The sequence below is a fragment of the Bidens hawaiensis genome, unplaced genomic scaffold (genome assembly GCF_021521415.1).
Source record: "Bidens hawaiensis isolate Kalapana, Puna unplaced genomic scaffold, B.hawaiensis_p1.1 tig00032923_1, whole genome shotgun sequence".
In the NCBI taxonomy this organism is placed as follows: Eukaryota; Viridiplantae; Streptophyta; class Magnoliopsida; order Asterales; family Asteraceae; genus Bidens; species Bidens hawaiensis.
The window spans coordinates 121,431-131,690 of NW_027505270.1; the positions used below are offsets into that span (position 1 = coordinate 121,431).

Genomic DNA, 10,260 nt, shown 5'->3' on the forward strand with positions numbered 1-10,260 from the left:
GCAACTATCGGCTCCTTTCCCCCAAAAAATTGTCCACCATTGTAGAAGAATATAGGGTTCTTTAGATGATGATGATGAACTCTTATGAGGAGAGTGTTATTAAGGTTTGAGAGTGAAATCCATTCACTAATTCAATTAGGGCTTGAGAGAATTTGAGGGTTTTGAAGAGTAATTGAACATTGGTATAGATTAGGGTTTAAGTATAAGTATAATACACATACAGGTCCACGTAGGCAGCCATGTCACATGATTTTGACAGCTAGGATGGACACATCAGCATTTACCTAACGGAGTTAGTACTTCGTTAATCGCGAACTGGTGGAATCAACGTATATGAAATTTGGGATCGTTGCCAGGCAAAATGATAGTTGGGACCAGCGCCGACAAAAATAAAATACTTGGGACCAATAAAAACAATTTTCCTAAAGAATAAAACATTATTATAATCACAAGGGGTATAGATAGCTAATCAATATGCCATTTTGTTTAATGCTCTACTAAAGTATAACAGATTAATAAAATTTCAACACTTTTAATTATATTTTGCTTTAACACATGCATGCCCTAGTATTTCAAATTAAAAAAGGAAAATTAATTAATTGCCAAGTTTTTAGAAATGGTCTGACCTTTTTCATGCAAATCCAAGATCATGTGATCACATGCAAGTCTCTCGTTCTTCGTTTATACAAATAAAATTTCGCAATTTATATTTATCAATTTTATAATGGAAATGAAATTAAATGAAAAACATTATTCATTCATTAATTGGAGTAACTAATTATTTTTTAAAGTTTCGGTTTCATCCTTATACCATAAGCAATACACATGCATGTCCTAGTATTTTTAAATTAAAAAGGAAAAATGTGGTTTATGATTATTTTATATGTTACTTTAGAGGAAATTCACTAAAGATGAGAAAATCATTGTTCAACTTGAAACTTCTATTTTTTATTATAAGTGAGAACTTGAACCCAAAACCTTTTTATTTATAAAAGTTTTTGGATGTCTCGTCTCAACAAACTAATTCTAAATGCAGAATTGTTATATTTTAAAAATGGATCTATATGCCCAATGCCCATATACCAATAATATAACTTGTATTTTAAATATTCAGTTTCAGTTGTTACAGTTTAGTTAGTTTATATGCAAAGAATATAAAAACAATTCGCATTAAAGTGCAATATGCTTTTAAATTTCTCATTTTGTTTTGCCTGCAGGTGTAGATTTTTAATTTATATTTGAAACAAGTAGTGGCTATATACACTGAATACATGCACCCAAAAGCTTTTGAAATAATATATATTTACAACACAAAATATTGAAGTTCAATGTACAGTTTTGGTAGAGTTTACATACGCACAATATGTTGTAACTTAACGGTCAAGCAATATGTCAAACCATACTATATTTTTTGTTATTCGGGATATGATCATTGGGTTTTTTAAAGATGTTGATATTAGCAAGTGAAATTAATGATAAGATCTAACTAGCTACAGATTGAGATATTATTTATGTAGTGAATCTGAGACATTAGAACTGCAAAAGTTGAGCACAACGAGGAAGATTTGGTAATCAGCCATTGAATTTGGTTTCATTTACAGATAGAATCAGTCCTCATTCGTAACCAAATCTATCCTTTCGTTAATTAATCATTGAACCAAGTCTACCTTATGTTTTTTTTTCTCTCTTAATTGAAAACAGCAATAATGCATATGTATGCAACTATGCATACATTAGTACATTATATGCATTCACAAGTGCATATTTTTACACTTTTCAAACACAATCAAACTGTGCGAAAAACGATACGTAAAAATGTTAAAATTATGTAAAGCAAATGAATAAGTTTTTTTAAATGTAGACTTATGAAAACATAAGTAAAACTTTTAATGCGTTCATTAATTCAAATTAAGTTATATGTTTATTTATTTGTTTGTATTTTTTTATCGTTCAAAAATATTCAAATTGGCATATTGATGGAGTGAATATTTGGTTTGATTTCCCTAATATAATAATTAAACCCATAATTGCAACAAGAAAAAAAAAACAAAAACAAATGATTAGAGTTCCACTTAGGGATATATTAGATTAGAATACACCGGCCACCTTCTTCTAATCCTATCATCTTAAGGTCACATGCAAGTAAGAAAATTTGATTTAAATCGTGCCTTCATGTTAATATATACTACATCCCGTACACTACAAAATATATTCTAATTAGCTATCTAAATTCTTTAATTCATTTCAGTTTTGTCAATCATTTGTTTTTCGTATATACGTGGAAAGAAGATATTTCAAAGTAGTTTCATGAGAAAAGATTAACAAAGTTATGGATCTTTAAATCCTCTTTTCTATCATGCAAAATGTTATCAATAAATATAGACTAATTAATATTCAAACATTGATTATTATTATAATTAACCGGTAAATAATAATTTGTATTTGAAGAAACATGAAATCCCACCTCGCCTGGTCAGATGGATGTTCTCTTCGGTTTTGAACACGTACGAACCCGCACCTTGCTCTTCTTCCAGTTGCTCGAGACCTACCATGGAAAGACCAGGGGGAAGTGAAGGTGACTGTTAAGAGTAAACTTTTTTTTACAGACACAAAAATATTGGTGGATGTCAAGAGAGTCCAAGAGAGGATCGCTTCAAATGAGACATGAAGGTCCTTTATATAGGGGACTCCATGTCAACCATCATGAACCCTAATCTTAGTGGGTCAAGCCCGGTTAGGGGTTACCTTCATAACCCTCCAGTCCATTGGACATTGGTTAGTAAACAAATAATAACATAACAAATATAACATCTTTTGTAATAAGTAAAGGGTCATACCGGGACCCTACCCCTACAATATTAGATATGCGTTTGATTATATTTTTGTGCTTAATTATTTATATATGCCTAATGTTATCAACATAATGATGGTTCAGAACACTAATGAAAATTAATTGTAGAAGATGAAATAACTGAAATTAAAAACTTGCTATTTCATGTGATAATGAACTACACGTACAGAGATTTCTTAAATAGGAAAACAAATGAACTGACTACCTAGAAAGTAGCTAATAACTACCCACTAACATAAGTGACTTATTCAAACAAGGAAAAGTAAACTTAAATGACCATAGAAGACGGTAACCAACTAAGCAAATAACTGACATCTCTTGTACGTGTGCATCTAGTTCCTTGCATGACACTTAGCCACTTTGCATAGGGTTTGAAGCATAATAATAATAATAATAATAATAATAATAATAATAATTAATGTGGACATTATCCAAGTTCTACAAATATGAAACTTGGAGGGGAAAACTCCGTTTAAAAAAAAACTTTTAATGAAATATATAACAATAATATAAAAACATGTTATGCGGTCGCTAAAGTAGAAAGTCGAGAGAGAGAGAGTCTAGTGACGGAAAGTGAAATAATGAGTGGAGTAATTAAACGAATAATTTATTATCCATTTCTAAAGTACTTATAGTTAATGCATATTATTAAAAGTTCAAATAAATGTATAGTTATTTTATCTCTATAGAATAAAATATGATCAAAATAAAAGTGATATCACCACCTATATAGGACCACTCGTTAGATCATTTCCGATAGTTACTCTATATTATGTGAAAATGATCTCTATATTTTAGAGTGTAGTTAAGTGGATATGATTTATTGATTTGTGAGTGGATAAGAGAGATAAAATATTACTGTTTATGATCTGTATATTTGGATAAATACTGTTCATGTTCTATAATTGTTTAATACCCGTTGAAAGTGATTATGAGTTGATGAGTGATATATTCTAATGATAAAGATATAACAAATATTAATTAATTAAAAAAATATAATGATTTTTAATGCAATTATGACATGTAGATAGATGAGTTGTTGGGAATGCTCTTACCTTCAAACTACCATGAAACCAGATAATTGCTTACCGTTGCAACATGCCAACATTTATAGTATCAACGGATATAGTCTTCGTCGCAATGATCAACGATTTATTTCCATAATAAATAGAGGGACCGACTAATTTTAACTGAAAACAAAATTCCAAAACAACACTTAAGCTTTTTAAATTACTTATATATTTATGTTCTAAAATTTTAAATTATTTGATAATTAAGTTATTCATTTTCTTTTTAAAACCGGTCAAACTAGTAAACCCGTTATAAGGCAACTGGTTCATGAAAACATTGTTGCTATGCCAAAAATTTCCTTCTAGGATAGCCCTCTAATATTTTAGTTGTTTTCGAGTAATTAACACACAGCGCGCGCGCGTATATATATATATATATATATATATATATATATATATATATATATATATATATATATATATATATATATATATATATTAACATGTATATTATGGGTTTTTATCAAATACAAATTAAATTAATGTGTTAATTGTGTAATTACAATATCATAGTGTAATTAAATTATACTATGATGTAATTACATAACTAATCTACTTGTATATATAAGAACTCAACCTAATTCTCACAATTAGCATATTAATTTAATTTGTATGTTAACTTTCCCAAGCCATATGTAAAAATATGAATTGATATTATTAATTTAACAAGTAACAAGATGAGATTTATAAAATTAGTTACCAAGAAGGCTATATCATACGGGTTTTGAAATTATATCAATACTAATGATAACTTTAACTTTAAATGATACACAATATTCTTACGTATATTATATATGTCTACCCCTGGTTCATTATATATATTAATACGGAGTATAATATATACAAACCATGCGCATATGTGTAGCTAGGCATTGAGCTAATTTAGATCAGGCGTGAAATGAACAACATTAATATTAATGATGGATCATCGCTGTTGTTTTGACTTTGGAGTTTATGGTTATATTTAATTTATCTGTGTATGTGCTCCATGCATTTGCAAGCGAAAAGATCAACATGCAGGCTGCGCTATTTTATTTCAATGACAATAATAATAAAAGAAAACATCAATTATATATCTTTGTTTCAGAAACATATATAGGTAGCTGTAAGCCTGCAATCTATGTAAAATCTCGGTTTTAAACTTTTAAATAACAAAGACTATAGCATTAACCGGGAAAATTGGATTTTAATAGTTAATAATGTGATAAGCTCGATAAGTCGTCATGCTAAACTTGACCGATAACACTAATAAAATTTCATTTTCGTTGTTAGGGAAATCTCCATCTAATTAGAGGTAACTCTGTCTACCCGTAACTTTCCTTTATGTCGTAATAAAATAATTTACAAAATTCTGATTGAGATATACCGTAAATCAATTGATTATTTATTAGAGGCGCATGAAGTTACTTCTCCCTTAGATATGTATAAAGAATAAAAGAAACTCTACACATTTAGTTGGGGGAAACATGATCGACTTACATGTAAAGAAATTAAGTATCAAATTTCGTTTTAGTTTGATTTCGATCAATACCAACGCGAGCGACAAGGAATCAAGGCTGAAGGCTACCGTGTACTAAGTTGATGGAACTTGTGGCTTAGAAGAGGTTCGGGTGAGGAAGAAAGGCAGCCACCGGTTTTTTGGGCAATGGATTACCCGAAACATTTTAGGGGCAAAATAAAGAAATGACTAATGAGTTTATGGAATATTTCCAACTTTTGAGGGCCAAACTATATGATCCAACCTTTGTTGCTTTAACTATTTTAATGTATAAAACTAATCATGAATCTTTTGGTGGTGTGTTATATTTATGTAAATAAATAGTTTTTAGGTAGTTCCCATATGCCAGGATGTTAGCCATGAAATGGGGAATATATCTACTTGAGATACATGGTCCTCTTAAAGATACACTTTCAATAATGACAGAATTTCTTATTTAGATTTTTATTTTCATTTTTGATGTAACTAATACGTTCATACGCACGTATAAGTTAAACAAATCATCTTGTCTGGTAAACTCGTTTTATTCTTTGTCCACGACTCCTCCCATGTGACACCTAGCATTATTAAGGTTGTTGAACATGAGTTGTGTCACCAATATACATGAACATGCATATATGCTGAATCATTTTCAGTTTACCGTATGTGAGCGACCGTACATTCTATATAACCAACAAGTACACATTTGCCAAACTTTGGTACAAGATATTCATGATAAGGACCTAGATGCATATTCTTTCGGGTTTTGGTACAAATAAAGAAAAAAACTTCACTCCAATGCTCTAGTTCCCCATCATTAATCATATGCCTCCCAACATGATTGCCTAAACTTAGCAAAGCAACACAGATTAACTAATCATGTTAGCCATAACATACAACCCGAGCTAAATTATGGTCACATATTTTGGATATCCTTTGTCCAATAATCATTTCGTTCCATCCTCTCCGTCATTTAGCCTCTTTTGAACGTACGGACATATGTTGCAACTTCTATAAGGATATAAGAATTAAAAACTTGTGGCACTCACACTTAGACAAAAAAAAACAAGAAACTTGACTAATTATGATTACTTTGGTTCATTTAGAAAATGATCAACTTAAGTTCTTAGCATTTTCTAATATCTGTCCCAATCACATGCATCTCTGGTGGCCAACTCCACTCTATTTATACCTCTGCATTACTCTCTCACCCCTTCCACACATTTCCCATTCCTCTTAAGTCTTTCTCTTGATCATTGTCCTATTCATTTATTGGAAAACATACATAGACTATTTGCTTTCACTCACTAACTTTGCTCTCCATTGAGGCTTTGATGCTTTGTGCTTGTGGTATCAATCTTGATCAATTTCCAACAATGGTTCAACGAGCTCTTGATCACAGAGACCTGTTCTCCAGGAGATGCATAGTGGTCAACGGGCCAGTCATAATTGGAGCTGGCCCGTCTGGCCTTGCAGTCGGCGCAGGGCTCAGGAAACAAGGAGTCCCTTTTGTAATCCTAGAGCGCGCCGACTGCATTGCATCTCTCTGGCAAAACAAAACTTACGACCGCCTCACACTCCATCTTCCTAAGCAATTTTGTCAACTACCCTTTTTCCCTTTCCCACCTAACTTCCCCGAGTACCCTTCGAAATACCAATTCGTTAACTACCTTGAATCATACACAAAAAAATTTGAGATAAACCCACGATTCAATGAATCCGTTAAGTCAGCCAAGTTCGATGAGGTTTGTGGATTATGGAGGGTACGAACGGTGGTAGGTGATTGTGAGGTTGAGTACATATGTAGGTGGCTTGTGGTGGCCACCGGTGAAAATGCAGAGAAAGTGGTGCCAAAGTTTGAAGGGTTGGATGAGTTTAATGGCCATGTTATGCATGCTTGTGACTACCGGTCCGGTGAGCCTTATGAAGGCAAAAAGGTTCTGGTTGTCGGATGTGGGAATTCCGGCATTGAAGTCTCTCTTGATCTTTGTCACCACAATGCCCTCCCGTTCATGGTGGTTAGAAACTCGGTTCGTTTCATATAGAACTCCATAATGATAATTCACTTAACATAGTCTTGAAACTTTATAACCAAAACTGAAATTAACTTTGTTCTACAATTCACAGGTTCATGTGTTACCAAGGGATATTGCGAGGAAATCAATATTCGAATTGGCAACTTTATTAATGAAATGGTTGCCGGTAAAGATGGTTGACAAGATACTATTAATTATTGCTTGGCTTAAACTTGGGAGCTTAGAGAAATATGGTATAAAGAGACCATTAATGGGTCCAATTGAGCTCAAGAACACTAAAGGGAAAACCCCTGTTTTGGATATTGGTGCACTACAAAAGATTAAATCTGGGAAGATTCAAATTGTTCCTGGAATCAAGAAGTTTTCAAGGGGTGGTGTAGAGCTCGTAAATGGTTGCAATCTTGATGTCGATTCGGTTATTTTGGCGACAGGGTATTGTAGCAACGTTCCCTCGTGGCTGAAGGTAACAACTTTAAGAACTAGTTTTATACATGTCTCAAATAAAAGGGGTGACAACACAACTTGTTGTCTGCTTACCTGCCTCTAGATCAATTTGGTTTGAAATATAATATCAAACTTTTATTATATAAAAAAAAATAAAAGTAAAACTTAATAAAAAATGTGCATTAAAATTATAACTTTGACCAGTTTACTAAAACTATAATATTGACTCGTTCACTAAAAATGGTATTTTAGACTCATTTACTAGCCGTTATGGAATGTTCAAAAGAATTAACCGTAATAGTTGAATGTTTGGTGACAGCAGGAAAGTGATATGTTTTCAAAAGAAGGGATACCAACAACGCCGTTTCCAGAGGGGTGGAAGGGGAAATGTGGGTTGTATGCGGTCGGGTTCACAAGGAGAGGTTTATCGGGTGCCGCGTTTGATGCCATTAGAGTGTCGCAGGACATTGCTAGAATTTGGAATGAAGAAACCCGGCCATTGTGTCACAGTTTCATGTGATTGAAGATGTAACAAGTAGAATATTAACACAATGTCTAACTATGATCATTTGAGTTTAAAATATGTTGGTAAGAAGCCCTCTCGTGTTAGTGTAAAGGAAGAGGTGGCTTTTGTTTTTTTTTACTTTTAATCTTTTGTATCTCTTTATTGTTGAGAAAGAAATTGTTATAATTAACATCTATTGTATAGATTGTGTTGATACTAAGATAATAAATAGAGCAAGTAAAAAAATAAGTGTGATAGGTTAAAATTTTACTTTCCACTATAGAACATTTTCTGGTGGTCCTTAAACTATGTAATCATTCACTTGGTTTATATGATGGACGGAACCACCACTAGAAAACACGAGACTGAAATAAATAAAATAAAAACTGAGGATCGAAACTTTCGTGTTGGACAATGTGGCGTTGATCAAGTCAAACACAATGAACTAGCGGGTAGTTACGATCTTCATTCGCTTCTATCCGATCCTTACAAAGAGTAAGAAGTTTAAGATATATAAGAACAATTTTTAAGAAGTAGTAAGGGGTCAAGTTGTACTCTAGAAAAATAAACGCTTAAAATCGAGATACGCCTATCCAAAAGACCAAAAGTGTAACTATTAAGATAATAGACATAGAAAGTGAAACTTCACCTTACCAATAGTGCAATTTACTATTAGATTTAGAATTTAGAAATGTATCCAATTATATATTTTGTACAATGGTCCATTATTGTAATAAATGAAAAAGGAAGGACTAAAAATAATTCGTCTAGGGTCCAAACTAACATGGTGGGTTCACTTTTCATTATAACTCTAACATTGCTATTTCCCTTTAATGAGACTAATAACTCAAGCACCTACGGCTCATATTCACATGGCTATAACGGGTAGTCGGGTAGTTCTTAAAAAAATTGTTTTTATAAAATATAAACATAAACAATTTAAAAATGACATTTAGTTGCTTGAATAAAGATGGCACATGCCCTTATTTGATTAAATTCTTTTTAAAAATATTGTTTTACTGTTTTTAACCACTATGGAATTAGTGCAAGGTGGTTTATTATGTCTGCTTTTTTAAGTTACAAGAAAGAAAAATTTGACAATTAAAGGTGAAAAATGCAATTTTGACAGCCAAAGAATACAAAACATAATTATAACCCTTTGACTTGTGTATCTTGAGTTGCGGCTCTTTGACTTTTGTATTTTAAGTTTTGACATGATATGAGCATGTAATAAAAGGTATGAGCATGTAACAAAAGGTATGATCCCTTTTGACTTCAAAAATGTCTTTGCTTAAACTAAGATTATATCATTTTTTAGTTGGTTGACTTTTTGAATATTATATGTGTTATGCTTTCACTCAAAAGATACAATTGAAGATAAAAACTTTCGTCTAAATGGATGCTTAATCGTTAATCACTTGCAACTCATTTGTGGGTCGGCAACGGAACTTAAAAGATCTTTATTATATTGTGGTCACCGGTTTGACTAACATGGCATCATTATAATTAAACAAACTTAAATGATTGAGAAACCGATGGTTCTGTTATTTTTCTTTTAAATCCAATATGTATTGTCCGATTATGTTCACATGTATAAATAACTGAATTAATCAAACTGAATTGACATGTAAACCAACTTTGATATATTTTATTTTCCTTTTTTTAAATAATATCTTAATAACTTATATGTCGAGTGGTGGACAATGTTTGTTATTCCTTTTTTATAAATAACATATTAATTTCCGTTTCCCTTTATAAATAAAAAGAATTACTAATATTCTATTTTGCGCATATATAATTAGATGTAATGATCCATCAAGAATCATTCAAAATCACAGGACCTCTCAAAACATGTTTTATTTAAAGACCTCTCAAAA

The 10,260-nt window shown here is 31.7% G+C and overlaps 1 pseudogene; it reads left to right on the forward strand.

The window, feature by feature from the left end:
• The first annotated feature begins 6,674 nt into the window (after positions 1-6,674).
• Positions 6,675-8,398, forward strand: LOC143612018 (putative indole-3-pyruvate monooxygenase YUCCA3 pseudogene; annotated as a pseudogene).
• The last annotated feature ends 1,862 nt before the right edge of the window (positions 8,399-10,260 follow it).